Below are 27,007 nucleotides of genomic sequence, written 5' to 3'. Positions count from 1 at the left end.
TAAGTGAATAGTCTCATAGAGGAGGTCTCTGAAGGACAACACTCATTTGAATATGTTAGTTATTGCAAGCTGGTTTAAAAAGTCTCTTTACATAGTGTTATAGGTGATTCTATCCTTTGTCATTGGGTACTTTTTTTTTCCTAAAATTGCAGAAACTCCATTTTCTTTCTCTATTAAAAAACCCACTCTGAAATTACATTAGTTAGCTATTACCATAAACTCATTGCTCTAAAATCACTGCCACAAAATCATTGCGAATAATCATGACACTTCAATGTCATACAACAGTAATTGTTTATTTCTCGTGCTTTTGCAGGTTCCAATGATCTATGCTGGGCGTGGCTAGAGTGACACAAAGATTTTCCACATCCTTTTTCTGGGATGTTAGCAAACAAGCCCAAGCATATCCTTCTCAGGAGGATGGTGGAAACACCAGAGCAGGCAGAAACATTCGAGGTCTCTTGAGGTCTAGGCATACCATTACTTCTGCCTAACGTTGGCCAAAGAAAGTCACATAGATGAGGCCAGTGTCAGAGTGGAAAAACACTGCAGAATTACATGGCAAAGGGCACCGATACAGGGAGGAGGGAAGAATTAAGGATATGAATGCAATCTACCACAGACTTATTCATTAAATATTCATTGAAAACTTGCCATGTTCATAGAATAATGTGGAAGAAGACTTGCCTTTTCTCTCAAAGAATGCACAATCTAAGAGAAATCTGAGCAAGTTCAAAGGCTAAAGCAAATATTTACAATGGGCATTAAGGAACAGACACCATTTAATTGAGTGGAAATGGAGGAAAAGCATCCCTGGAAAAAGAAACTCTATGATAAACAGGAAAATGCCAGTGAGAGAAAATACAGAGCATATTCAGAAAGGTTCAATTTGAATGAAATAATGAGTACATGAGAAGGAATAATTTGAAATGTTGTTGAGAGAAAACATTGATTCAGTGTCCTTTACTACATCATCGCCCTCATCCCACCCCTCAAATATTAACAGCCCCAAGACTTACCACGTTTTCTTCCTCCCTCCTCTATACTCCCCTTGGTTGGCCTAATGTCAGCATCCAAATTTAAGCAAATGACTCATGAAGTTGAACCTCCAGTTATAGCCATTCTCTTTATATTCAGAGCCTCTATTTTCAACCGGTTTCTAAATATCTTTAACTGAATATTCTAGAAATATTTCAAAGATGACGTTTATAATGGAATCTTCCCCACTCCCACATGTCTTGTCTTTTGTATTCCTTATCTCAGTAATCAGCACTGATGTTAGCAGGCGAGTTCCAGAGACCCGAGGGGGTCCTGCAGGACCAGCCAAGAGGGTCCTCGGCTTCTTGTAGGATGGAAATCAAACACGAGACAGCAGGAGATGAGAGCAGAGTTTATAGGAGATTTAGAGAGAGATACAGACAGGGCATCTGGGAGACTCGGAAAGGAAAAGAGCATGAGTCTTGTCTTTGTTCGGGGTCTGGGGGTTTTTATTGAGGTTGGTGGTCTGGTGTGTGTGTCCTCTCAGGCATCTAGAAACTGGTTAGAACAAAGAAGCGGGCACAGGTGTTCTTCTTGGAGCCAGGGGGCCTTGGCGTGGAGATGTCTAACTCCAATGGTCTGGAATATGCTACACATATGATGATTTCGGCCGGTCCTTCTCACCCGGTCCTTCCTTAGATGTCTTCTATTCTAGAGAAATCATTAACTCCTTGTCCCTTATAAGGAGGGCATATGCTATTTGCATTATAGGGCATGTAAACTGGGGGGGGGAGGGGTGCAGGTCCTAGCAACAATAGAAGCAAGAAAAGGAGCAAAAAGCAGATTTTTAGGGAATCCTTCAGTTTCCCTGTCTCAGCACTACCAGGTCCCCTAGAGGAAAACCTAGCAGGCTCCCCAACCTCATCCCTCTCCCTAATTTGACCCCATCTAACCATTTAAGTCCCATCAGTTCTGTCTCATAAGCATTCCACAAGTGTACCTCCTTCTTTCTATCTCTACACCATTACCTTAGTTAAGACCACCAGCATGTCTTACCTGTGATATTACAATATTCTCCATATTCACCTCCCATCTCCAAATCTTCCCAATGCTAGAATGACCTAACAAAATTGGATTATTTGATCCTACGATTCCTCTGTTCAAAAAAAATTTAAGGTATTCCCTTATTGTCAGGATTCTCTTATTTGGTCATTTATTCATTCTGCAACTATACCCTGAGTCTCAGGCATCAGGACCTGTTCTAGGCAATAGAGACACAGCAGCGAACAATACAGGCAAGGTCTCTGCTCTCATGGAGCTGACATGATAGTAGGACAAAAATAATAAGACACAGAGAAAAAAATACATAGCATGACATATTTTAAGAGAATGACAAGCACCATAAGGACTGCAATGAAGGGTATTGGATAATGGACAGAGTAACCAGGTGTGAAGTGCTTATGTTAGAGTGCAGTTAGGAAAACAATACTGTGAAGAAAAGATGGTGACTGAGATCTAGCCTGGAAGCAGTCAAGATATGATTAAAGATAGATTGAGATCCAAGGTACATTTTTGAAGTTTTGAGGTGAAACGGACAGGTCTAAATTATGGGTTGGGTGTGAGAGATGAAGGAAAGAAAAATCAAGAATGGTTTCTGTGTGTTTGGACAGAACAACTGGGTAAATGGTGGTGCCATTGACCAAGATGGGGAAAGCCAAAGAAAGAGCACTTGAGAATGGAAGAGCAAGATTTCTAGTTCTGCCATTTGAGTTTGAGATGCCAAAAATAACTGCTCCATAGTACAGAAATTAAATTAATTGATAAATTAACTATGAAAATTCCATATAGTTTAAATAAATTAAATAGTAGATAAATTTTAATGGGAGCTTTAAAAATATATGAATGTGCTTGCCTCTTTTGCATTTCCATGAGGATAACCTTCTGGCTAATCACCAAAAGCTTTCCTTCTGGATGATGAGATAGGATGGTGGAATGGATGAGAGGTAGTATGGGAATCACTGGTTTGGCCTGTTATTAATGAAATGTGCTTCACATTTTCACTAACAGTGTAGGGTTTTGGAATTGAAGAAATAGTCTTGAGAGCTATTATAATAGCTACCTACAACCAAACATGAAGAATCAGATGTTACCAATTACTTCTGCATATAATCATCTTTTCACTGATTCAAGCAATCATTCAACAAGTATGCTTTAAGTCTCTCCTATGCCCCAGCCTCTGTTTAGTTCTATAAAAACTAGGCTATGAGTCTTGCTGCCCAAAGCTAGAAGGGAGGTCATGCAGAGAAATGCAGAAACATTAAGTCCACTTTTTCCATCCCAGAAATCGTGAAAGAAAAGTGATAGAATTGATCAGACCCCAGTGTCTTTTTCTTCCCAACCCTTTATTCCACATTTCAGACTATACCTTGAATAGACTGTTGTAAATACCCAGATATGTATGGGGACACCAAGAAAGTCAGAGCTCGAGCCCTGTTTTCCTGGGCACAGTAACAGGAGAAACGTACAGGCTGTTAGAAGAACCTTAACCAGGACTCAGCACCGTATTCCAATATGGCATGACAGTGAATTATGGAAGTGGCAACAAGAGGCAGGTAGATAAGTGAGTCCAGCCTGGTGGCTAACCTAGCCTGGAGTGCCTGATGGGAGACCTCTGATAATTAAGATGACTCTTGAACCAGGAGCATCCTTGTTTAGAACAAAGTTTGCTTCAGTAAGGACCTTAAACTTGGGCCCAAATGCCAGAACCACATATTGCAGACGTGGGTCTAATACATCAGTGCTCTTCAAACTAAGACCTGTGCAACCTTCCAGAGGTTATACAAAGATGGTTTTAAGTATCCAGATTCCTAACTTTTGTAATATTCTTTTATAAAAACTGATCTGACTAGGAACATGCCTGCATTTAAAATACCCATTTTCCAATTTTTCAAGAAAGGAACAACCATCACTCATCCCAAATCTTGTTAAGGTACATTACTCTGCAGGGTAAAATGTCAAATATACAGTTCAACACACAGGGTTTCAATCTTATCCAACCCCAAGTCTAATCCATACCTGAACTGTTCACAAAGACCAGTGCTCTTGGGGAGGAACAACTGGAATTTCTGCCTTGGGCATATAGAATGAGAATTAAGAACACAGACTTTGGGGCCAGACCATCCGGGTTCAGACCTTAGCAGATATGGTAAATTTATGTAAATTGTAGGTACTATCTGTGACTATGTTTGTCAGAAAGACCTTAACTCCTGTTGGGCTTGTTTTGAAGCTTAAATTAGAATCTATATGTAAAATACTAAAACACCACCTAGTGTATTTTAAATACCGTTTATGCATTAACAATTATCAGTCAATAGTATCATTATCTGTAGCTCTAACTTGGCATGAACCAATAGGTACCTTTCATGTGATACTGCCTTGTTTCTCTAGTACCTTGTGAAGACAATACTTTTCCAAATCAAAAGTTGTTAGCTTATTCAGTCGGGACATTTTTAATACTGTATGAAATACTACTGTAATTCATTAAATAGTTTCTAATGTATACAATAGATTTTTAATAAGTGAAGTGTTTTATTAAATCCAGTATTAAATTGAATAACCCTTTTTATATGAAACACAGCACATTTGTTTATCTATAATTTAAAACTCAGCAATCTATAGCTGTGCAACTGGCATTAACCTTTTAATTCATCTCAGTGTTGCGGTATTGCTCCACAAATCCTGTTTAAAATACTTTACTTCTAACCCTACTTATAATAGTCACAGTTTTCTGCATCCATCCAACTGCCTTCTGCATCCTGGCAAGGAAGGATGACTTGCAACCACTCAACACTAAAAACATGCTAAAATATGCAACCCAAGAAACATAATTATTAATGGCTTCCCTCCTCACTTGAAAAAATTTATGGAGATTCTCTTCCATGAGTCATGGTCTTATGATTTATGAATGTCTCTGTTTACTTGCCAATAAACCATTTCCAGGAAAAATTGATGAGGCATCAATAATTAAGAAATTCTAAATTATTGACAATTGCTTCAAGAAGTACTAATTCTATGGTTGTCTGAGGTTTGGAGGAAAGTGAAGGCAAATGGATTTGTGGTCATGGTTCTTGGACCAAATCAAGTAAAAGAAGTACTGAGATACATTGAGATGAAATAAAAATCAAGAGTAAGACTATGGAAAAAGAGGATTTGGGAGATTCCAACAAATGGCTGACAGAAATATGATCCAGGGACACCTGGCATAAGCTTTGCTGCTTTCTCCTCCTGGAAAAGAAGTGCTCTTGCCGGTGCAAACTTTGATTCAAGAATGAAGAGACTTAGGGGCGCCCAGATGGCTCAGTTGGTTGAGCATCCAACCCTTGGTTTCGGCTCAAGTCATGATCTCAGGGTTGTAAGACTGAGCCCTGCTCAGGCTCCATGTTCAGCAGGGAGTCGGCTTGGGATTCTCTCCCTTTGCCCCTCCCCCTGCTGGTGCTCTCTCTCCCTCAAATAAATAAATAAATAAATCTTTTAAAAAAATGAAGAGACAAATTGGCAAATATTTTATTTTTTAAAGCACTAAATATTGATTATATTTTATATTAATAGCATATATAATAGTATAAATAATACAGCATACATAAATGGTGTATATAACATACTACATATGTAAAAGTCAGTTATCTGGAATGTGTAGGTATGGCCGTTGGTGGTGTGCTGGTAAATGTTCAACAACCATCTTTCCAGCAGAGGAGATGTGTGTGTGTATGTGTGTGTGTGTGTATTTGTCTGTGTATAAATATACATATATATATTTGCTTATTATAAATTTTACTGATATTAAGGGTGTTTAGCATGCAATTTACAAATGATAGTAAAATATACATTACTCTTGGTTCTGTATAACCAAGAACTATCATAGATTTTTTCAGTGATCTTTGCCAAACTCATATCTGTAGCCAATTTATGGTTGCAACTGATGAACAAGTACAGTTCTAACATGAATGTTGGCTGATATTTTGGGCTTTGTAACAAGGAGGATAAAAGAAAGCAATGAAAATGAATATTGGAATTACTAATCCATAAGTAATGTGACACCTTTCCTGAATCAGACAATAGTTTTGAATACTGAAAGGATGCTTCCTCAAAATTTTTTGTGTGCCTTTCATAATATAACACATAACAGAATGCCACAATTTTAAGGTTAATTTATTTTATCAACATTTTCTTCATTACTTTCTGACGACAAGACAACCAACAAAACAGTAGACCAAATCCTCAACCGTGGAGTTTCCCAATTTCTGTGGTGTAAATTGTCCCACACCATAGATGCTTTCAGGTTATAAACACAGTGGCACACCATTACATAGTATTCCCACCACTGAGATACAATAGATATAATCTCACTTAAGAGTATAGATAATGCAAATATGTAATAGTAAAAAGGAAGTGATGACTGTTGAGTACAATTTATTTAATGCAACTAAGTTTGTAAGTGTTCGATATGACTATTATAGTAAACCTAACAAAGTTTTGAATATAATTTATTTTTGTAATTTTGTATATAATTTATTTATTAATAATGGTGGTGTTTACTAGCTCACAAGCATTCCTCCTCTCTCACAAGCGGGCATGAGCCAGCCGCAGTACGCCACTTGGTAAGCCTCAAACAGCAATGGCTTTTGACATAGGAAGAATTTAGCTGTTATTTCAACTCTAAAGAGATCCTACATTTGTAGAGGGGCTCAGCAGAATGTGTATACAAGATTAGTGAGCTGACGTGCCAGGAAAAAGCTGATTCAAGAAATACTCATCTATTGCTCGGTACCTCCAATTCACTCATGTTAATTTTCTGTACCCTTGGTCAAAGAAATCAATAACTTGTAGAAACTGTATATAAGTGCGATCACTTTCCACCAATTCATCATCCATAAAATGTTGCAGGGTGAACAAAGTCAGAGTAAAAATGCATAAACTGAAGAATTAAAGTCAGATGTATTTATGGATATCCTGATACTAATGTCACTAAAACTATGATTGAGTTAAACTGTGAATACTGCTCCAAAAGACAGGAATGCTGCTGATTTATCTCGGACGTTCAGTTTTTGACTCAGTATACGAAACAAACTGGGTCCTCAAACAGTAATTCCTTATGAATGACCAAAATGTATTAAATACTAACTGTGCATGTCATTGTGCCAATTCTGTGAGAAACACAAAAGTGTTATGAGGTAAAGACGAAAGATCTAACTTTACCAGTCCTGTCATCTCACGTGAGTCAGATATACTTCAGGGACCCAAGGTGCCTCAAGTACAAAGTAAACTTCTAACTCTTTCTAGAACTCTAATACAACATATAATGAAAAAATAAATATGGTTCCAACCCTAAAATGTTTAAGATATAGTTAAAGAGAAAAAAAAGAGCAACATATAACGCATTACAAAAACTGAAATATACAATAAAGTATAGCTAAATCAGAACAACAGACTATGTCTTAAATGATACATCAGATGTTCCTAAAAGCCTGTGGAATTTACCTACGCAAACTACTTCAGTAGCTATAGTATCCTTGTCATTTCCACCTGTGAATTTATTCAAACCTTTGATTATTGAATTTTGGCCATAGCTATTTCAAAAAATAGAGCTTTCAAATTATATAGACCATGTGTATGGATGCATAATTGTGTATTTCTATAAGCACATGTGTTTTATTTGCTTTGATATGTTGCATTGTCACTTCTGAAAGAAAATCTACTTCTTGTAGTATACACAAGGAAACATTAACTTTGAAAGTAAGCATGGTGCATTAGTCCACTAAAGTGGCCATAGCAAAATACCACAAACCAGGTGGCTGAAATTACAGAAATTTATTTTCTCAAAGTCCTGGATCCTAAAAATCCAGCAAATAGAGTTTCTGGTAAGAGCTCTCTTCCTGGCTTGTGGATAGTCTCTTCACTGTGTCCTCACATGGTCTCTTCTCTGTGCTTGGAAGGATTAAGAGAGAAAGAGAGATTTCTGGCATCTCTTCCTCTTATAGAGATACCAGTACTACTGGATTAGGGTCACACCCTTACAACCTCATTTAACCTTAATCTCCAAATACGGTCACATTGCGGGTTAAGGCTTCAATGAATTTGTGGGGACACAATTCAGTCTTTAACACACTGAATATTAAGAATGAGTAAAAACAACTGCAAACAATTACGCAACATTTACAATATGCCAAATACTATTCTAAGAGCTTAATGTTTACCAATATATGTAATCCTCCTGACAACTCTTTGGGCTAGATACTATTATTATCACTATTCTACAGATGAGATAACTTAGTTACAAAAATGTTAACTTGCCCAAGTTTATCCTGCTCATAAGACAGAGTCCTGCTAATAGAGCCAGGATTCAAACGTATACAGGCTCCAGAGACAAAATTGAATAAAATCTACTAAAATCATCAGTCAGGTTAAGGATGGAGCACTGAATTCCCAACTTCTTTCTCAGCTTTATGAAGAAGACTATCAATGCAAACTACTATTTCATACTGAGGCTCATTGGCTTTTATGCAGAGGCATTTTAATTCATCTGTTTGAATTGTAAGAAGAACATTAAGTCTTCCTGGGGAAAACCATCAGTTGTACCAGTGCTTTGTGTAACCGACACTGGCTTTGCTAATGTACATGGAGTGCTGATGTATTTGTCCGTTTGAACAACTTACAGTTATTCTCACAAGAGAGGCTTACATCAGCATTCTGTGTGTAAGAACAAGTAAATGAAAGAATTGAGAAACTGAACTATGGAGTACGTCATTTTATTGAGCTGGCTTGGATCTTTGGTGTCTAAAAGGCTTATTAATGAACTCATCTGAATAACTCACTAAATGTATTATGAACATTATGCAGAGGCATTTGAAAGGTAATATAAGTGGTCTATATTAATATTTTCCAAACCAGATCACAATAATTCATGAATAAGGAGAAATTTGCCATTACTCTCCTTTATTTTCCAAAGCTTGACCTATTCAGAAATTAAGCAGGTGAAAGAGTACATCAGATGACTTCGTCAAACAAAAATCTATTTTGAAGTCACTTGCATCATTTTCTTTGGAAAAATAACTATGGGTGTTAAATCTTAACAGAGAGGGTGGTTAAATAGCTTTAGTTCTTTCCAATGACCTGTACCATTGTGTTGGGATTCTATTAAAACTAACACTAAAAAATTATTTTTTGCTTTAAAAGCTTATCTTCATCTCAACCTAATCAACCTGAATATTTCTTTATTATAAACTAAACATAAAGAGCTCTAACTGAGCAATATTTTCAGGGGAAATTTTTTGTAAAATTTATTAGAATCAGTATTACTTATATTTCTGTTATTTTAATTTTAAAAACATTGGTTTTTATTTTATATTTTTACAGCTATAGTCTACCTTTTATATTGTTTTATGTTGTTTCCCTCAACAGTAGTAACGTTTCTTTTTAAAACAAATTTATTTACATAAAAAATAAATTGATTTTTAAAATTAGTATTTAATGATAACAGGAGTGCAGGGTGCCTGGGTGGCTCAGTGAGTTAAGTGTCCAACTCTTCATTTCAGCTCGGGTCATGATTTCAGGGTTGTGAGACTGGGTTCCACGCTGGGTGCAGAGCCTGCTTAGGATTCTCTCTTTCCCTCTTCCTCTGCCCCTCCCCCAACTCTCCCACTCTCCCTCTCTAAAAAAAAATAAATAATAACAGGATTGCATGCACTCAACAGGAACCATGGCATTAGTTTGTGAATGACTGAGAATTATGAAACAACACTCTAGTATATGCTCTGAAAGTCTAATATCATCTTTATTACTCAACCACATGAAAAAGTTATTTGCAGCTTTTAAAAATGAAAACCACATGCAATAAACCTGGAAAGTATACAGACAAGGTTAAAAGGTTAAGAGTCAAAAGAACATACATGTTTACCACTTATTGCTATCAGCAGGAAAGGAGATCCAAATTCATTGTCATACCGTTTAGATAATCTTAGAGATTTCGCTTACCTACCCTCCTTCTGATCATCTGTAAATTATTTTCGATATTGGTTCACATTGTATATTGACTTATCTGCTTCATATCTATTTCCCTCTACTAGACTGTAAGGTATTAGAAGTAAAAATTATCTGTTGCAGATATCTTGCACCTAGAATTGTGCTATGCATTTAGATTGGTTCAATAGATACTCACCAAATAAATTATTATTATTACTTCTACCCCACCTTAATTAACATATCTTAAATACCTCCACAAATTATATAAATAAAACAGTAAAATGTAAATAAATGTATATACTTTTAAATCAGAGCAAAGAAAAATACAAATTAGACAAGAAAAAACAGGAAAGGAAAATAATAAATATAAATAATGATATATATTTAATATATTAAAATGTAGTTTTTATATCACATGTATAAAATATATATTATGTGTATATATCTATAGCATAAGGATCTACACAGTAAAAATTAGGGCTAGCAATTGAGTTCTAAGCTTCCTGATCACTAAAGGACAACAAAAGAAATAATTCTAGACATATGGCACGTGGCTTTCATGTTTCGTGGGAAAATATCCTGTTTTTTAGGGAAAGCAAAGCTCTTCCCAAAAGTCTTTTCTAAAAAAATTTTCATAATAGAACCCTGAGAGAGGGGCGCCTGGGTGGCTCAGATGGTTAAGTGTCTGCCTTCAGCTCAGGTCATGATCCCAGGGTCCTGGGATCGAGCCCCACATTGGGCTCCCTGCTTGGCAGGGAACCTGCTTCTCCCTCTCTCTCTACTGTTCCCTCTCACTCTATCAAATAAATAAATAAAATCTTTAAAAAAAAAAAAAAAAAAAAAGAACCCTGAGAGATGATAAACAATATAGTCAACAACCCTCTAGAATGTGGGATTCTTTCAGAGATCCTCAGTTAAAGCTAAGGTCATACATTTTAAATGTAACTCAGTGTGCTTCCAGTTTTAGATATTGTTGCTTGCAAGACTGAATAGATTGAAAAATATAACTCTACATTACCACATCTAATGATCTGTTCTGTGCAGCTACCAGGACACATATCAAATTAATAAACTTAATTTGTTAGTATTTATAATGTCATTCTTTCTGATGTTGGTTGGATATCAGTATCAATAATTTGCCAAATCAATAATTTGTTAAAACTAACCTCTACCTTAAGCATTTTTCTGCATTCTCTCTGTTTCAGAAGAAATGCATCCAAACATCCAAATCATCCAAAGATGTAAGCAGTTCCAAAGGAAAAGAGCTGGGACTTCAGAAGACTACAACTTAATGTCCTTCAATATTATGATATAATCTGTCAGAACACCCTTGCCCACCTTTCTCCTCACAAGGGTGTTGAAATGTATGCACTAAGAACCAAGAGCCAATTTTTAGCTCATGCAGATTAACTCACATGATTTCAGTCCATAGTTTAAAGACAGAAAAATTCAACAAAAGGTACAAATGATCATATTATTCTTAATATCTCAATACATCGATAGAGTGGCCAATCAATAGAACAGCCAAACCTAAAAAAAAAAAAAGAAAAAGAGCCACTGTTTCCTAATTTAAAGCATTTGCCTGAAAACTCAGACCTGGAGATGGTGGCGGAGGAGACAGGCATGAGGATCAGTGAGGCTGTTTCACCAATTGGCTGCTATAGACTGACTGAATGCTCCCATTCTCTTCAAAATCCTTAGCTTGAAACCTAATCCCAGTGTGATGGCATTTGGAGGTGAGGCCTTTGGGAGGGAATGCAGCCCTCAGGAATGGGATTAGTGGAGACCCCAGAGGGTTCTCTCCCCTTCCATCATGTGAGGACACAGGGAGAAGATGTCCATCTCTGAGTCAGAAAGCTGATTCTCACCTGATACTGAATCTGCCAGTTCCTTAATCTTGGAATTCCCAGGGTCCAGAACTGTGAGCAATAAATCTCTGTTATTCATAAACCACCCAGTCTACGGTATTCCACCCCAAAGGACTACAACACTGACTGACCACAACCCTGAGGAGAAAGAAAGTTTGCTCCTCTGGAAAAGAGAGCACATCCAGCAGGGAATCCTACACGTGGAGTCCATTAAAGGAAACAGCTGGTGGGAAGTGGAGCCCACTTTTTTAAAGATTTTATTTATTTATTTGTCGGAAAGAGAGAGAGCGAGCACAAGCAGGGGGAGCTGCAGACAGAGGGAGAAGCAGGCTCTCCACTGAGCAGGGAGCCTAATGCAGGACTCGATCCCAGGACTCTGGGATCATGACCTCAGCCGAAGGCAGACGCTTAACTGACTGAGCCACCCAGGTGCCCTAGTTCAGGGGTTTTAAACATCTTTGACCACAACCTATTTCTACAAACATACCTTACATGTGACCCAGTACACCAAATATGAATGTGTCCATTAGTTTGCTAGAGCTGCTGTAATAAAATACAATACAGTGTGTAGATTAAATGTCAGAGATTTATTTTCTCATGGTTCTGAAGGCTAGAAGTCTAAGATCAGTGTGTCAGCAGGTTCGGTTTCTCCGGAGGCCTCTTTCTCCTCGGCTTGCAGGTGGCTACCATCTCATTGTGTCCTTAATGAGCCTTCCCCAATGCACACACATCCCTGGTATCTCTTCCTCTTCTTATAAAGATATCAGTCTTATTGTATTACATTCTTACCCTTAAGACCTAATTTAGCCTTGATTATCTCCTTAAAGGCTCCTTAAAGACTGTGCAAATACAGTCACATTCTAAGATACTGGTGGTTAAGACCTCAACATATGAATTTGAAGGGGACACAATTCAGTCCATAAGAATGTGTCTGTGTGTATTACATGACTAAAATAAAGTTTCACAAGACAGTATCTATTCTCACTACATGCTAGGTGATGTCGGATTTTCTTCTCTGTTCTATTACTTTATATTCTTCAAACAAACAAACCTTGCTTGTGAGCCACTAAACTGATTTCATGACCCACAAACTACGGTTTGAAAACCATTGGCCAGGCATATCTGGCCATATGGTCCACCAAATTCTTGGAATAAGAGAAACTGTAGGCACATAATCTAGGTCATCTACATGGGGCAGTAACCACTCGAGGGTCTGTCAATTACAAAAAAAAAATGCTAGCAGTATGTTAAACATTATGTCAAAGTAGACTAAGATATTGGTAAGAATAAAACCTGGAGCTCTGAATTACCAGCTGACTCACGGAGAAATAGGTGATTGCATTTGGGGAATTTTTAAGCCCCATCTCTGCCGACAGATAGAGATCACCAGTTTAACTTGGCAAACACATACTGAAGACATAAGAGACTCATTCGGTCTGGGGAAAAGATGATCTTCAGCATGAGTCCTAGATGTAGAGGAAGAAAGGGCTTATGGAAGAAAAATATGCTTTGGAGAGATGTTTCACCATAATCTAGGTCATAATATTTTATTAAATTTTCCTTCAGAACAACTTGCCTTTCTAAATATTAGAAAATATTCTCGAGGCACACTAACTAAAATAGTATACTGCTGTTGTGTGGAGAAGGGCAGCATCGGGTTTGTGTGTTTGTGTGTGTGTGTGTGTGTGTGTGTGTGTGTGTGTGTAGAAATCCTTACAGCTGTGTGTAATGGTCCACATGGCCATCTAGACGCCCTCCTCTTTGTTTTGTCCAAGTGCACGGGAATGATACTTGGCAGGTGCAGGAGGCTTTTATCCTTTGTACCAATTCCACAGGCATCTTTTTCAGGATTCCTACAGGGGATGTGCACCATTAAGAATCATCGCATTCAGAAAAGCCCAAAATATGGCCTTGCCATCCGGTATTTGTAGTTCATTTATAATTTATCCTATTCCTAAGGAAATTTGCCAATAAAAGGGTGTCTAAACCATAAGCAATATTGTCTAGTAACATAGTTGACTTTTCATCTTTATCAGGTTTTCACAGAAAGAACTAGAAAGTTAACAGAAGTTAAAGAACTAAAAGTTAATTTGACTGAAGATCAAATTCTCATATTGAAGGAATGAAAGGTTTTTTAAACTCTTTACTCACAGCCACTTTCTGTTCAAAGTTTATACAGTTACCCAGGTCTGATAAACAGAAGACTTTCCTAAGATGAGAAATTGTCAAAAGACTGGTGACTAAAATCGAGGGCAGCTCCTCTGTGAGTCCATCCCATTTGGTTTTGGAATGGAAATTATTTCCCTTTCTCACTTGGAGGATTCTGCTACCTACACAACTTTTTCTCCAGTCCCAGCTGTCCTTCTGCTACATTCCCCCTCCAACCCAAACCCCACCTTCCCCTCTTTGACCCTATTTTATTTACTCTCTGAAAGTGGAATTTCTGACTGTTCAAGCCTGGGGCCAAATATTTCTGCATTGCACTCTGAGTCCTAGTTTCTGCTTTGACATGGGCTGGGAATGCATTTGTTGAACCAACAAGATATCATAGGATAATGTTTACTATGCACTAAGCACTCTTCTGTGAAGTGGGGATGTAATAGTAGATAGGACCAACAAAGTCCATGCTCTGAGGGCTTGCATTCTAGTGGAGTAGGCAGATAACAAAATGGTAAATACAGAAGCAAGAAAAATGCCAAATGTGATGATGACATGCAGTGAATTAAAATTGGGTGAAACCATAGAATGTCTGTATAAATTGTAACTAATCTTTCCTTTGTGCATCTTATACCATGCTCCACAGAAGAGCAACAAGATACCCGGCCCTTAAACTGTTAAATACCTATCAAGAATGTGTTCAGTTGCATGTAAAAGAAAAACCTAACACACAGTGGACTTAATTAGGAGTTTACTTCTCTCAAATCACAGTTTTTATTAATTAATTAATTTATCTATCTATCTATTCATATATCCATTTATTTAACTAATCTATACAGCTCAGTGCCCTTGTAATTCACTCAGTCTTTCCCCCATAGTCACAAATTGCTTCTCTAAGTTTCAGATGTAACATGGGCAACTCAGGAACAAAAGGGAAGGAACCAAGGCATGTATTTTTCAAAACTGCCCAGAAGAATTATGCACAGATCTCAATCTCATGAGGGAGTGACATGGCCACCCCAAACTACAAAGGAAACAGAAAACTGGGAAACTAACTGTCACGGTTGGTTTACATCCACTAAGACCTATCACCTAGGGCCTGCTGTGTTGCTACCCCAAACAAAGTTGGAGTACTTTCAGCAAAGAACTAGTGGGAGATATTGGTGGGCAACTGACTGTTACTCCAGTCACTAATTTGATTAGTCAGAACTTCCAATCTATAAGAGGAAGAAATATTCTATTCATTCCTCTATAAATTCTAAAGAAACTATAATCACGAATATAATTTTAGTTTTTATTCAAGGCCTTCTATACCTAATACTATAATAATATTAAACCCCAAGTGAGATTATGATCAGATTCCCCTAATTTGTCCAAAGGCTAATCAACTTGTATCTAGATGTTTTATGTTTGTTTGGACAAACCTCTGGTCTTCATTTTCCAAAACTCATAATGACACAGGGAACACTCAAACTTAGCGATACTGAGAAGAAACAATGACTCAGAAAGAAGACCAGCAGGCCTCCAGAATGCCTCCATAGTGGAGAAAGTTTTGACTTTTCTCCATGCACTGAAGGGTATTTCACAGTGGGAAAACAGGTAGAAAAATAATAATAAAAAAAAAGTTCAAAGGGGAAGATTGATAAATCTGTGGTATTAAAATAAAAATTATCATGGCCTTTTGAAATTGCGAGACATAAGATAATGAGAATATTTCCTGACCCAGAGGACACTATTTCATAATTTTGTAGGAAAAAGTAAAAAAAAAGGAACTTAAAATAATCTTTTATTCCACCAGAAATATGAGGGTACATAAATGGAAAACTGTAGCGTATGCTTTTAGTACCCTGCCCTAGTCCCCTTCTACGTGTTAGCTACTTACAGTTCACAGTTCACAGCTGCATCCTTCTCTGGAGAGTTTTGTGCAGCCAGCGGGAGCCACCCTGCTGGGGAGACTGTGCCTCTTTCTCTGTGCTTCCTCCTGTGCCCCCAGCCAGAGCAGCCTGCAGCCAATGACGCGAAGATACAAAAGACTCCTCCTTGCTAAAAAGCTGGTCCACCTCGGTAATTCAGGCTCCAGCACTCTCCTTGGAATCAGGCAGAAGCTAGATTCCTGATGAGACCACATCCTTCCTAAACTGCTTTCCTTGGCCTGTTGTGGAGCTCTCATTCCTTCCTCAATAAAACACATGCACCTGAATCCTTGACTCAAGCTCTGTGGGTTGGAAACCCCACAAAGACCGATGGTGAAACACCCCTTTTCACCTGTGGGAATATTATATTCCTGTAGGCATATTGAGGACCATGGAGGCCTTCTTCCATAGACGGACATCCTACTAGGATTTGACTCTAGCACAATTTGGCAATAGCAACTTCTGATGGTCTAGATATGTTGTTCCTCCCTTGGGTCTCATAGCTTTGTTGCTATTCTTATAAGTCATTGACAAGCAAGAATGCTCTCATTCCAAGATGTTCCTCAACTACTCTGTGTTCTCTTTTAGTCCAAATAGTGCCTCAACTACCCATCTAGCTCTCTAATGCACACACTGAGCTCTTTCTGGGAGCAACTTATTAGAGAAAAAAGTTGAAGATTCTGAAACAGGCAGCAAGAAAGATAGTCTTACTTCTGGGTATCCATATCTGAATAGAAGAGTCATGGCACAAATTTCCGAAGTCCCGCTTGACCAGTTCCCTCCCACCCAATCGTGATACATGGAACTAAATGTTGGCGTAAGTCCTAGACTCATCTTACCATGTCCCAGCAGCAGTTCTGGCAACTGGTTTTTCCTCTCAGATGAACACACAAATGTGAGTGTGTGTTTGTATGTATGTGTATTCTCTTATATACATACGCATGTATATATAAACATATACATATACTATAGGTTGTGTGTATATATATGTATGGATATATATACATGCAAACATATATGTTTAGTCTATAAAGGTTTTTTATATAGAAATATCAAAATTCTATTCCACTGTTAATTTACTTAAATCCACTCTCTAGGGATCTATTTCTTTCAGTTTTGTTGGCAAACAACCTATAAAATATAACTTCAATATTTTCTACATTATTTTAGAAGGCTAAAAATAAATAAGAACAAATCTAGTCCCTTTTATTCTCTTCCTATATCAATAATCTCATGACTTAGTTAACTCTGAAGATCCACTAGACTTCAGTTTCTTAAAGCTGCAAAAGCAACACAAGAAAAGCTGCTTAGGGGAATTACTACAGTTTCTGGTGGTTAAAATCACTCAGTTTCTCTGTCTACTTCATCCTGGGGTTGCTCAAGAAGCTAAAATGTTTCTTATGACACAAGAGCCAAGTTCTATAATGTCTCCTTTCACAGCAGAGTTGACTAAAAGCTTCCGTTTTCCCACATGGAGGTTTCAAGGCAAAAGCTTTGCATAGTAAGGAAAGTTGCCATAATGTCATTTTCAGGAAAGTCAAACACACACACTGATGAAGCTGTTGACTGAAATATAAGTGAATTATGGCTTGGCAAAGCATGAAGCCATTAAAAGAAAAATGTCCTCCAAGTCATCCCTAAGGATCAGCAGATTTTATACATGACAGCTTTTCTTTCCTTAATGGAGTTTCAATGGGAATTATAGTGGCAGAGTTTACATTAGACTATTCTTTATTTAATGTGTTGAAATACGGCTCCCCGTCGGAGTAAGTTCTAGAGAGAGGCGGGAATAAAGACCATGGAGGCTTGCCTAGAAAGGGGAATGAAATTCCACTTAAAATCCAACAGTCCCACTTGTTGCAAGCAATTATTTAGGGAGAAATTCTTCCCTAAATGCGGGGCAGATTGGATGGTGCAGTGGTGTCCTCTCATTCTAAATTTTCTGAGTTTTTTATGGTTTTACAATAGACTATGTTAAATCTCTATACAGAGTTTTAGGGATTTTCTGAACCTAATATTGGCTTGCCTCAATTTGTTGTCATCATTGGGACAAATTGTTGTTTGCTTTATCTCCAAGACACTTATCTATAGAATCTAAATAATACCACTGGTTTCAAAAGGATGAGAATTTCAAAAGGCAAAATAATAAAAGGAAACAATAACATTTACTGTATACCTTGTTTTGGCCATATTCTGTACTAAAGATTCTATTTCACAGTTAATCCTTTCAAGACCATAAGTGGCAGCTGATATTCTTTCTTTCTTGGCACCAGAAGCAAACTATCTTTAAAAAAAATTATGAGAAGATGAAACAAGCTGTTATTTTGTGTCCTAGAGTGAATGTGGTGGGTATTTATTATACTGTTCTAGTTTTATTCAGAAATGCATAACCGAGTTTATTCCAATACCTTTCTTTCCAGTAAGGTAGTTCAGAAAATCTTTGTGATCCTGGCTGAATTTATCAAACGAACAAAGAAGAGAAAATGGTATTTAAGTAGTGGCATTGATTGAGCATACATAAAACCTTTAGGTGTGATAGGTCAGCTGTGATTATTCTGCCATGAGCTCCATGTTTATCATGATGCCTTAGATGCCCAGTATCATGTAAAATACACAGGTTAAATTGTATAGAGCATCATTGTCTTTCTATAGCTATAAGTTATCAAGGAGTAAGCATGGAGTCCTGGATAGGAGATATTAAAACAGTTTGGCTAAATGGACATGGATGAGACCCCTATTTGAAATATAGAAAAAAATAAAATCGATCTCTGGAATATTAAAATTGAACATTTTGGAGAATTGAGAAAGATTCACTATTGATGTGGAAAATTAATCAAAATGGAAATTAGGGGATCTGGTTGTTAGGGGACTAGATCCCCGATCCTGGTTCTCTCCCTCCCTGGCTTTGTGTCACTGGGCACTTTCTGGGTCTCAGATTTACCTCTAAAATGGAATTGCTGAACTAGACATTTTTTAAAGCTTCAGTTACCCTTTTTTCTCTAACTTTCAATCTTTTTTGATGCTCAAAAAATGTACTAAATCGAACTTCTGGATATGTGTACATTTCTGCTGTTTATTTATTTGACCCAGTTCTTCAACTAAAGCTGATCATGAAGAAAGTGATTCCATTATAGAGATCACTAGGGAGGTAACAAAGACAACTGGAGTCAATTTAACTTATTAGCATAGTTAATACATGGGCATTCTCGGCCATTTGTGAATTGCCTTATTCCTTCTTCTGAGTACCTGCCATACTTAATATATGTATCAATTACACAGCATTTAGCAATTACATTGAATTGTCCTATTTTGTTCTGATGGATCCTATAATTTTCCCTGCCTGGATAAACTCTTTAGTGTCCTGGATTGTAATTTGGCTATACTTATTCATAACTTTGTGGATAACAGGTATTGAAATAAAGTTTGCTGAATAAATGTTAAGCATTGCCTCATTTTTATTGATAAATGTGTTTAATCATATGTGCTAGTTCAAGTAAATACATTCCCCTAAAGCTAAATATCTATGAAACAGTGAAAGCTGGAATTGATAAGATCAGCAAATACAAATACAGCTCTTCCTATGTGCCAGGCGTTATTGTTAGATGTGTAAGTGTTTTACACATACGATCTCATGATTTCTACCATAACCCTGTGAGGTCAGTGCCTTGTTGAACCTAATTTCTTAGAGAGATTCAGCCAAGTCCACATAGGCGGTAAGTGGCAGAGTTGGAATTCAAACCAAAGCAGGCTGAAACTAGAGCTCACTGTGTGAGCCTGAATATGAGAAGTACTTGTGTTTAAGTTAACCATTGAAAATTAGTAGAAATGATATTTTTTATAATAAAAGTCTTTCTAGAGCAGAGTTGGCAAAATATAGTCCATGAGCCAATTTCAGCCATCCACTATGTTTTGAAATAACTTTACTGGAATACAGCCGTACTCATTTATGTCTTGTCAATAAGCTGACTTTGCATTACAATGGCAGACCTGAGTAGTTGCCACCAGAGATTGTATGATCCTCCAAAGCCTGACATACTTACTATCTGATCCTTTGCAGAAAAGGTTTGCAGATCCCTGGTCTAGAGGAATCCTACTCAAGGTTCCTCTTTTTGAATAATCAATCTTCTTCTAGTAATTCCATAATCAGAAGATGTCAAATAATGTGTACCCAAATTCATTCTATCCATCCTAGAATTCAAAACATACATACAAGTTTGCCCTTTTGTTGCCTTATTTTTACTATCCAAACCATTTTATTATTTCTTTTTTTCTTATTTTTTTAAAAAATTATTTACTTAGCTTTACTTTCATATCTACAATTAATATTACAGTCTCCAAATTGACTTTTATGTTTATTAAAATGTTTTGTATCTTACCTTTATTAACATATATCAATAGATAAGTGACTTTCCTCATATCTTCTTGTGCTGATCCTGGATCAATTTGCTCCCAAATCCAATCCCCCAATTCCTCCTTTGCTCCTATTACAGGGCCTCTGATCAATACAGGTTGTATTTTACAGATTCCTCCAACAGCAGGTTCAGCCAATGGAAAGTTACTGGGAGATGGGGAGGTAGGGAGAAGCCAGGGTACTTCACTCCCTCCCTGCAACTCCTCCATAGTCTATCATGGTTCCAGCTTCCTGGTTGGTAAGGAGGATGGAGAGAATGGGACTACAGCACGTGGGTTCCAATAACACCTTCTCTTCCCTAATTAGATGGTCCAGGCTTCCTTTCATGCCTAATTTCTGGACTGTTTCTCCACTCCATTTGTCTTTGTTACCATCCCATTTCTTGTGTGACCATTTCCCTGTATTTAAGTCCTCTGCATATAAGTTCTTGATGTGATTTCTTCTTCTTTTTTTTTGATATTATACAATTCTATTTAGTATGATCTTTAGAAAGAGACTGCATTCTTAACACTTTGTTAACTATCACACATGATTTTACCAAAAAAGTCCTTCACATGTGACATATATTTAAAAAAATATAGTATCGCTGGAGCAATCCGGCAAAATAAGCTTTCAAGAAACAACAACAAAAAGATGACTCTCTCCTTGCTTTGAATTCTGTTCGTGTACAACAGGGTGCCAAATGCCAAAGAAAAATAGAAACCTAACCTCACATTGTAGGCATGATGCCTTTCAATTTAACAGAAAATATTTCAAAATTTTAGTCTTAAGATGTAAATGATCACTGGAAAGTTTCAAATGAAATACAGTGTATGGGAATTATTTTTAGGTCTCTCTTTGCCATTTCCTCAGGCTTGAGTTAAATGCTCAATAAGAATTCAGCATGAAGACAATATGAATGCCTTAAGATTCCTGCCTTTCCCCAGGATAGAAACCAAGCATGGCTTGTAATGTGACACCGAAGTGAAAACAAATGACGGTCAATAGACATTTCCAGGTTTAGGGCCCAGAATACATTGTTTGGTCTAAAAAAGTTTTAATATTTGTAATATATTTTATGCGTGACATGGTTTTATTCATTTTGTATAAAATGTGATGTTTTTGTATTTATTTTAATTTCAAAAAATTTGAGATACAATACATTTCAGGACAGGGGCACCTAGGTGGCTCAGTCAGTTAAGCATCTGACTCTTGGTCGCAGCTCAGGTCTTGATCTCAGGGTCGTGAGTTCAAGCCCCGCTTTGGGCTCCATGCTGGCCATGGAGCCTACTTAAAAAAAAAATACGTTACAGGACATGGAGACATCCAGGTACAAATCCCAGGTTCCCCACTTCTGACCTGGGAACACTACTTCCTTATCCGAGCCTCCCTTTCCTCACATGCAAAATGTGTGTAATACTATTTCTTCCACAGGACTTTGTTAGGACAAAATCACTTAAAAAGTATGTTAAGCTCAATAAATTTGTAAGCGTTTACTATATCTTAGCTCCCTTCACTTTCCTCCTACCCTCTCCTCCCTGCTAACTTCACTACTTTACCTCAAAACCAACAAATGCCATGTATACCATTTTCTGTGTTAACTTGTCTTCTTTTTCTCTTGAATTGTCTCATTCTTAATATATCCATGTGAAGAATTGGAGGAAAATACAAAGCAATATTTAAATTTGCGTTTCTTTCTGATTTGAATTTATTACTGGAATAACTGTGGGTCTACCCATAGCTTATTTTACTTTAAACACATATTTGGATGGGCTACGAAGCTCTCCCCTCCTTTACTCCTCCAATCCATGCTAATCTCTCTTATCCCCACTACCACTACTGCACAACAGAAATACATGGCCAGACCTGGGGAGAGAAAGAGACACATGTAGGTAAGGGAACAAATTTCAAACATGGCTCCAGAGCATTCTGGCGGCTTCTGCTCTTGAGGACCTGTAGGATGGGCCACTGGCTGGGAAGGCCATGTACCCAGAGCAAATCCCAGGTTGTCATAGGTGATACTGCAGGGATTCTATTAGAATAAGGTGTGTCTTATCAATTACAGACAGCTAACTCCTGGAGCTACTGAAGCCTACAAATAAAAGATAACTCGTGAGTGTTCAGGAGTGAAGAGAAGGTATATTGATTCCTTCGGAGTGAAAGCCAATATTTAAAACACATATTTTTATTTCACTGACTTTTTTCAGTTGTGATAGAAAAATCCTACTTTAGACTGATTGTTCATGGAAGTGTGCCTGCCAGGACACACTCTTAGAGCTGTAACTGTGAAAACCAAAGCCAGAAAATCCAGAAAGAACATTGTCATTTGTGATGTCTCCCTCCTTGGACATGGAATCCAGGAAGGAGATTTTGCTATATCCTGGATCCCCCCCCCCCCATTTTGGACAGACTGGGAGTATCTGATTAGCTAGTTGTGGGGGAGCTAGGACTGAGGATACCAATGGCAGTGATGGGCTGAAGAATGTGAGGGCTTTTTGTTGCTGAAGAGAAATCATATGGAACTTCTTTTTGGATTACATAGGCCCTTTGAGTCCTTAATCATTCATAAATGGGAACACCCGAGAATGTGATACCAGCTTCTTGTCAAGCAAACAGATAAGGATATAGAGTTCTTTCTCGCTGAGTGTGAAAATAAATTGGACCATAACTAGTACCCTGGCTACTGCAAAATATTTATACCTGTTAATGTTAGTCAGTCTCAATAGTCATTGGTAAGTTTTGTCCAGCTTTCACCAGAACAGTAGATGAAAACCTCTGTTATCTATAATATCACTTGTGTTTTCAAATCGCACAGTTACTAGGGAGGTATGGTGAATTTGAATTCCCACCCAAGAGGCTCTTTCCAAGTTACCTCATTTTCTTCTCTGTATTAAGTACCTCAGCTCTTTTACCACGCCATTTACAAAATGCATAACTGTTTCCAGTTTCTGACTGAACTGTCACATCGTATCACAGAAATATCATTTGTTTTCACTGTGGCTATACAATTCACAGTTATGCTTAATTTGACTTGATTCTTTCCTAGCTGATCGATGTGTTACCATGTTGCCCAACTGGCTTGGTAGTTCCTCTTGGCAGAACCAGCAGAGGTAAAAGGCAAAAGAGTATAAACCATTAAATTCTTGTTGTTGTTGTTGTTGTTTGTTTTTTGTTTTACTTTCCTGTTGAGTCTCACCTAGATTTTCCATTTTAAAATTATGTAACCAATATAGTGAATAAGGAAAATACTTGGAATCCATTCAGAAAACAATTCTATTCTTTATCCTTAATTGTCCATTCAAACTTGGCAGATTAATGGGATGCCTGGGTGGCTCAGTCGGTGAAGTGTCTGCCTTCAGCTCGGGTCATGATCTCAGGGTCCTGGGATCGAGTCCTGCATCAGGCTCCTTGCTCAGCAGGGAGCCTGCTTCTCCCTCTCCCTCTGCCTGCCACTGCCCCTGCCTGTGCTCTCTCTCTCTCACACAAATAAATAAAATCTTTAAAATAAATAAATTAATAAATTAATTAAAAAGACAAACTTGGCAGATTCTTTCTGTGAGTCTGGGAGAAATCTCAGTCAGATCCCACACAATTTTTTAACAACTTTATTAAGGAATAACTGAAATACAGTAAATTGCATGTATTCAAAGTATACAATTTGATTAGTTGTGATACCTGAAAGTATAAATATGTACTTTCAGACCCATTATCACAATCAAGATAGTGAATCACTTCCGAAGTTTCATTATGCTCCATTTTAGTCTCTCCCATCTTCCCTTTCTACCCTCTACTTCCATCTCCAAGCAAGTACTGATCTATTTCTGTCACCATACATTACTTTGAATTTTCTAGAATTTTATATAAATGAAATCACATAGCATGTAATCTTTTATTACTTTAATTCAGCATAATTATTTTGAGATTACTGATGTTATGGTGTGTACTGATAATTCATCCTTTTTTTATTGCTGATTAATATTCCATTATATGGATATACCACAATTTGCAAATCTAATCACTCACTGATGGAGATTTCTATTGTTCCCAGTTTTTTGTTATTATGAGTAAAGCTACTGTGAACATTCATGTACAAGACTTTGAATGCACATATCTTTTATAACTTTGGGTTAGGCAAAGATTTCTTATATATAAAATTAAAAGCACAATCTGTAAAAAAATGAATTAAAAACTGCTCTTTGGAAAAACACTGTTTAGAGAACATAAAGCTAATGGTGAAAAGAAAATATTTGCAAATCATATATATGTTGAAAAACTTATATACAAAATATATACTTTTAAATATCAAAATTCAATAGCAAGAAAACAATCATATTAAAAATTGGGAGTGATTTAAACAGATACCACCAAAGATGATATATAGATGGCAAATAAGTACATGAAAAGATGCTCACCAAAATTCATTACTAGGGAATTTCAAATTAAAAACACAAAGAGATACCACAACACATTTATTAGAATGACTAAAATTAAAAAGATTTGACCTTAACCAAGTATTGCAGAGATCACAGAACAACAGAGACTTTAATACACTGCTGGAGGAAATTTAACATCGTTTTAATGACTTCGGAAAACAGTTTGGCAGTTTCTTAAAATACTAAACATAAACCTACCAAAAGGTACCACAATCCTACTCCTGATATTTACTCATAAGCAATGAAAGTATATCCAGGGGCGCCTGGGTGTCTCAGTCAGTCAAGCATCTGCCTTCGGCCCAGGTCATGATCCTAGGGTCCTGGGATCAAGCCCTGCATTGGGCTCCCTGCTCAGCAGGAAGCCTGCTTCTCCCTCTCCCTCTGCCTCTCCCCCACTCATGCTCTCTCTCTCTCAAATGAATAAATAAAATCTTTTAAAAAAAAGAGAAAGTATATCCATAATATTTTTTATCACTCTCAGATAATTAAAATTCCTCTAGTCATATTTTAGTCAACTAAAAATTGTCTTTTTAATGAGTGAAATTTTCATTTTCAGGTAGTAATCAAAACTGTAAACTACAAAGTTCAAACTTCTCTCCCCACGCTCAGGCTTCCTTAAGGTTGTCACCTGAAAAAGCAAAAGGTTGTGTGACTGGCTTCCTCTTATTCCCTCTCCTACCATTGAATCATCCTTCATCTTTGCACCACTAAGCTGAGAATTCTGTCTGCTCTAGTGTCCGGCCCCAGAGAAGGAGAACAGATTAGGATTTTATGTGATAATATCAGGATATTTCAGGATATTTGGTTTCTCTGGATGTGTTAAATGTTCAAAACTGACTTTTTTCCCTTTTAAGGGTCTCTGTAGGTTTTCTCAAGACATACTTTTCATATTGCTTCCAGTTGCTGAAATGTCTCACTGCAGATCCCTGACATGGGTGCTGCACTCTTTGGCAGGAGACTTGGGATTCCCAACAGTTTGGGGAACCTAGGTAAGATGCCACTGTAAGCATATCCTTGGGCAGGATATTAGCTGGCTGCAGACCAACTCTCTCTGTGCATGGCTTATGTCTCATCCACAAAGAGTGCTTATACATGGTTTGGCTTATGTGACACTGGAAGTCCAGGTTATGGCCAAATGGCTACCTTTCCTCAGAACTAACCTCAGTTTCTCAAAGGGATGGATCAAACATAAGTTATCTGTAGCCCTTGAACTCCAGGAAAAAGTTCAAGTCCTCTCCAAGGGCTTGAGATGAAAATAATGTACAACCAATCTTTCCTCCATGGGGATTGAGGCCAGGACCCTCCACGGCCTTCTCAAATTTACTGATACTGGAATATGAAGAAATACTTTTTCCTACTTTCCAAACAGTTATAGTCTCAACAACTTCAACTTTTAAACCTTAAAAGTACAAGAAGAGCGATGCATCACAAAACTAATTATTGGACATGTCTTTTCAGCTCTACTTCATTTGGCTCACATCTTGCTTGGAATACAGTAGTGCTAACCTTTTTTTTTTTTTTCTTTTCCCTTATAAAAGAGAAATTCTCTCTTTCTTATAGAGAAGAAATGGAGATTCTATCCTAAAAGAAAACTAGGGGTACAGTACTAAACAACAGTTACTTCCACAGATCTGGAGCTGACCTTGTTCTAAAGCAGTGGGGGAATTTTCTTTAAAAAGAAAACAAAAAAAGAGAATAATTAATAATCTCAAAATATTTAAGAAAATCTAACACCATAGACCATATATGAAAAACTCAATAACATAATGTACAAGCAAGAAACAGAATCTCAAATAATTTGAAAAGAACTTTTAAATAAATAATCTGATATCTTCAGAGAAACCAGAGTAAATTCCTCTATGACAAATAACAAGAATGTACATTTATTAAAGAGGAATCAAAAAAAAAGGAAAATGCAGTTATTAAAACATTTAATTAAATATGTTAAAAAATAATAGTTTGGATACAAATAAAGAACAAATTAGTGAGTTAAAAAATAATAAAGAGTGATTTTCCCAGATTATAGATTAGGATAGATAGGAAAATTGAAAAAAATAGATAAAAGATGAATAGAACAGAATGAGAATATTTGATACCCATATAAGAAAAAATAAGGAGTAATTAGAAACAATGGATGAAAAATAAAAGAATGTAAAAAATATCAAAATTAAAAATCTGGAATTGCCGTATTAGTATCAAGATAGATTTCAGAGCAAAGAACATTACCAGGAATAAAGGGTACCATTTCAT

This window comes from Phoca vitulina, unplaced genomic scaffold (assembly GCF_004348235.1).
Source record: "Phoca vitulina isolate PV1807 unplaced genomic scaffold, GSC_HSeal_1.0 scaffold3, whole genome shotgun sequence".
NCBI lineage: Eukaryota > Metazoa > Chordata > Mammalia > Carnivora > Phocidae > Phoca > Phoca vitulina.
The sequence above is the reverse complement of the archived record's forward strand: the minus strand, read 5'-3'. Positions refer to the sequence as shown.